This window comes from Lactuca sativa, chromosome 6 (assembly GCF_002870075.4).
Source record: "Lactuca sativa cultivar Salinas chromosome 6, Lsat_Salinas_v11, whole genome shotgun sequence".
NCBI lineage: Eukaryota > Viridiplantae > Streptophyta > Magnoliopsida > Asterales > Asteraceae > Lactuca > Lactuca sativa.
This window is the reverse complement of record NC_056628.2, coordinates 130,833,353-130,838,483: the sequence shown is the minus strand read 5'-3', so window position 1 is coordinate 130,838,483 and position 5,131 is coordinate 130,833,353.

The following is a 5,131-nucleotide window of genomic DNA, read 5'->3' as shown; positions in this document are numbered from 1 at the left end:
ACATGAGAGTTGTTCATGTAACATTTTATATGTCTCTATTTATACACTATGAGTTTACTCACTTGATTATCATGTTCATTCGATTATCTTTTTTATTATTATTATTCTGCATGAATCCAATCTGCAAATGGATACAAAAATCGGTATCAAAGCCTTACTTTGAAGATCCAACTGATTATTTCAAGGGAATAATCTGGATTGGTTTATTATCTTGACGATTTTCGTGATTATTGTAAAATTAATCAGACTTCGCAACTAAAAAAAATGTATGATGAGTTTTTACTGTTTTGTTGGTGTTGTTACAACCAAAAGTAAAAATTATGATGTTATTGTTCATCTATATTTTTTGATGTTCATTTGAGTTTATGGAGTTATTTTTATGCCAAAGAAGATGAAGTTATGTAATGCTCCGTTCCCTGGTACACATTTAAACCCTAATTTATTCATTTATACAATGTAACTCGATGAGATGGTAGTCCCAGACTCTTCGAGTAGAGATAGAAAGGGGGCAAGGGTTTTGAAGTCTACTCAACGAGTTGTGTAGCCCCGACTCGACGAGTAGGTCTTCCAGAAGAAACCCTAATTTTAAGGGTTTGACACCCTATTTAAAGGAACATAACGCCCACTGTGGCCTCCCTTATCACCTCCCATTGTCCAAAAACCCTAACTCGCCGTTTTGTGCTTTGTGTGTAAGTGCCATTTTTGAGTGTTTTGTTGTGATTTAAGCTTGTAAGGAGAAGGAGAAGCTTAAGGAGCTCAAGAGGAAGACAGTGGATCCATAGGTTACATCTCATTTGCTACATTTTCGGGTAAACAATTCAACCTTGCTCATTAGTTCCCTAGATCTCTTCTTTTCATCTTTATGAAGTTTTTGGCCCAAGAAGCATGAACCTTGGGACATGGATGTCCCAAGTGATTGACCTTCTAGATCTAGAGTCTAGAAGGGGTTCCATGGCATAAAGGTGCAAACTTTATGACCATAGAAGCCCTATGCAAGCTTAGGGACTTTATCATGGCCTTTTTAGCCCAAAGTGGCCATGCATGGATGTAAAGTCTGAGACTTTACGTGTTCATTGGGTGTTTAGGACCTAGATCTCAGTTTCCACATTTTGGTTTGGAGTGATATGGCCTTTGGACAAAGATTTGCAACTTAAGGAATTAGGGTTTGGGGCTAAACCCATTAACACGAGTTATAAATGGGTAAAGCTAGAAACTTTACCCTCAAAAGGACATTCCCAACATGTAGAAGTTGTATCGAGCTTGAGACTAGAGTGTAGGGGCTAAATTTGTTAAGAAGGCCCAAACAGACAGAGGGACTCGTAGAGTCCATAGAGGAACTCAACAAGTTGATACGTATTATCCCGTTTCTGAGCATGCTAGAACTTGACGAGTATGAGGGTGACTTAGCGAATTGATTCGCTAACTCACGATGAGTAGTAGCCCGGGAACTCGACAAGTCAGGGGGTTGACTCAGCGAGTTGGATCACGGAATCAAGGTTATTAATATTTAGGACTTGGCGAGTCGATAGGCTGACTCGGCGAGTTGAGTTAACCAGAATGTTGACTTGGACCAGGGGTAAACTGGTCATTTTACCATAAGCAAGATTATCAGATTTTTAACTAGGTATTATTGTATAGTGTTACTCGGGGAGTCGTGGGAGCAGCCAGAAGAGATTCCTCACGTACCAGTTCAGCATCCAGATTGAGAGTTAAGTTTTCCTCTAGTAGGAACGGGTTGAAGGCACCAATGTCGGCCTATTTATGTATGTTAGCATGTACCATACTTTGGTCTGATGTCGTGGTTAGCCCGATGCAGATTATGTGTTTCCAGACTTCGGTCCTATATAGGGGTGGTCCCGAGAAGTGTTTATGTATTCTTGATGTCTTTGTGATCCTTGCATGTTATGTGTTATGTGTTCCGGGCTTCGATCCGATGTTGGGGAAAGCCCGATGCATGTTAGCTTATTTGTTATGTGTCATGTGTTCCGGGTTTCGGTCTGATGCCCGGGCAAGCCCGATGAATGTTATATGCTTATGTTATATACTTATGTTATGTGCTTATGTTATATGATATGTTGTATGTATGTCGGGGCAAGCTCGATGCCAGGCGAGGCCTGATGCCAGACGTGGTATGATGCTGGGGATAAGCTCGATGTCGGGTTCGTCCCAATGTTGTTGAGCGAAGTCCCAAAGCTTGAACTTGACCCGCAAAATTAAGTCTTTTGAATCTCCGGTGAGAAACAAAAATTTTGAAGTTTTTGGTCAAAAGTAGTGGCGGCAGCCGGCGGCGGAGCTAGACGGTGGCCGGCGGGCTAAGCAAGGGTTTTCTGGCGAGTTGATTCTGCCAAATGTGCTATAGATCGGTGTGGTTGAAAGTGTTTGGTGAAGAATGCCCCAAGAAATATGTGAATTTGATGAAAGGTGGCAGAGCTATTGAGCTTTTATGATTTTCCAGCGAGCTAGGGTATGGTGGTGGCGGAGCTAGCTCTCCCCGGTGAAGAAGGGTGGAGGTTGGTCGGAATTGTGTGGGGTTGAAGCTGGATGGAAAGTGCTGGGTAGCAGCGGACGGAGGAGGGCGAAAAACAGGGCACATTTTTCCAGCGACGAAAGGGAGTGCTAAGTCGAGTGTGCTGGAGAAGGAAGGGGAAGGAACTAGCGACGACCGGTAGGTGAGGGCAAGGCTAGCAGCGCCAACCGGTGGTGGAAGCAACGACATCTTTGTCGGCGGAGATTTTAGATCAGCAGCAACAGTCGTGGTAGGGAGGGGTTGTTCGTCGGGAGGGATAAGGGGCTGTGTTCGGATGTAGGGTGAGGCCTGACGGATTAAGGGGGTATAAGGGTGGGTTAAGTACGGGTCGGGCACGGGTTATCGGGTGGATACGGATCTGATTTGGGTTGTCGGGTGGATACTGATCGGTTATGGGCTGATGGGTACTAGATATGGGTGGATTGGTGGGCCGCGCAATGGGGAATGGAATTTTAGTCTAGGCCGCGCAAGGAGCTATGAGGGTAGAGTCTGGCCGCGTGTAACAATCAGAGAGCACCCGATGTGGGGGTAATTTGGAACTCGGAATCTGCACGGCTGGGGGTCGTTCGCGCAACGGCTACTCGGGTACCCGCGCAAATTGCAGATTTTTGGCATTTTTTCAAACTTTACCAAGATCATTCCACGGCTGGGGGTCGTTCACGCAACGGCTACTCGTAACAATCAGAGAGTATCCACGCAAATTGCAGATTCGGTCAAACCCTAAAAGTCAATCACTCTGTATTATAAGTCAAGTTCACTTTTACTTGTTTTTAGGAAATTAAAGTTCATTTGATTATTTTAATAATTGATCTTTAAACGAACGGGTGAACGGATGGGCCGTCTCGAGTCTTGAAATTTCTAAGCCGCAAACACCTCGAGTCTTAGAAGTTCATGGCCAAACTTTTATGTTTGGGCCGAAAAATCTTCCCAAAAACGTAAACTCATGCTTAAACATGAGTTTACTCCCCAAATTACCACACTTCTCATTTCCACCCTAAAAGAGTAAACTCCAAACTCTCTCAAGTATCATCCAAGTTTTTGTTCGATATCTTCAATCTAGTAAGTGTTTCTAGCCCTTTCAAGTTAGTATATCACTTAATCTAGTGATTGTACATCCTTTAATCCATCCATTTTTGTGTTTGATTAGTTTTCAAAAACACCAAGAACACACACTAAGTGTTCTTGGACTTTTAGCTCAATTCAAGCTTCCTTATAGTAAGTACCTCCATCCTTGAGTCTTATTAAGCTCGTATTACATGTTAGCATCAAAGAAAAGTCCCAAGAACACCAAGATAAAGGTGTTCATAGTTTTGGGAGGTCCCAAAACCGTAAACACCAAGATTAAGTGCAAAGTGGTGCCTTAGGGTGCCTAGATGCTCCACCATGCCTTAGGGACTTGTCTATATTCATCCTTGATGAGTTTATCACGCAAAAAGCACCAAAACCTTACATTTTTATGTGTTTACGGTTTGGGGATCTCCCAAAAGCATAAACACCCCAAAAGGTGTATAAAAGTCCCATAAAAGTCTCATGGTTATTCCTTATGTCTAAATCTAACCTAGACTAGTTCCATGATTGAGATAAGGACTTGAAAACCCCAAATACCATAAAATTATGAGTTTAAGGTAGTAAACTCATGAGTTTAAGGTAGTAAACTCATGAAGAAATCGTCCTTAGACCGTAAACTCCATTTATGAGTGTTTTGATGCCACACAACACTTCCTAAGGCTTAATCATGAAGTAGGAATGCTTGGAATAGCTTAGTAGTCTTCAAAAAAACAAATGACCATAAAGTGTAGAGTTTACGACTGTAAACCCTTTACTGCCGTAAACTCCTTGGGTAATGGTCATGAAAACCGTAAACTCCAAGGGAGTTTACCCTTGAACCTCAAACACACTAGCCTTTCCCTACAACACTTAGATGCAACCCTTGAGACTTATAACACTTGTATAAGGTGTTTAGCATGCCCTAGAGTGTCTTAACTTTGTTTATTAGTTGTTTAAAGACTATTTGTTTATATACATATGTCTTTATTTGTTATTAGGATCTTTGTGCGTGTCTAAGTCTTCAGATGACACCAAGCACTTATCCGACACTTCCTTCCGATCCACTTGCTACAGGTGAGTTCATACCCCCTTAATCAATGTTTTAAATGCTTTTAAATGCTTTATGGGGGGATACAAGTAGAATCATGCTACTTATTATATCGATCACATGTGATTAATAAGCAGCATTCAAATAATTTACTACTCATTAGCCGTTTTACCAAACAGTTTCCTTCAAATGATTTTCATAAACACTTTATATGTTTAAAATTCCTTATTAAACTGTACATTTTACTCTGTATGTTTATTTCAAACTCATTTACAATTGTGTTTCAAACAAATGTTTCTTTATACTTAAACTGTGTTATCAAACCCATGCTTTCAAACCGTTTTACAGATTGACATCAAGTCAATCTTTTCTTAGATAATAAGTACGTTCAAATGTTTTACAAAACTTATTTTATGCTTTTATATTATCAATTGCATGCCTATATATGTATAGTTATATAAGAAATGTTTAAAAGACTTAGGAAGGCTATCCACCCTATTTCCTTTTCA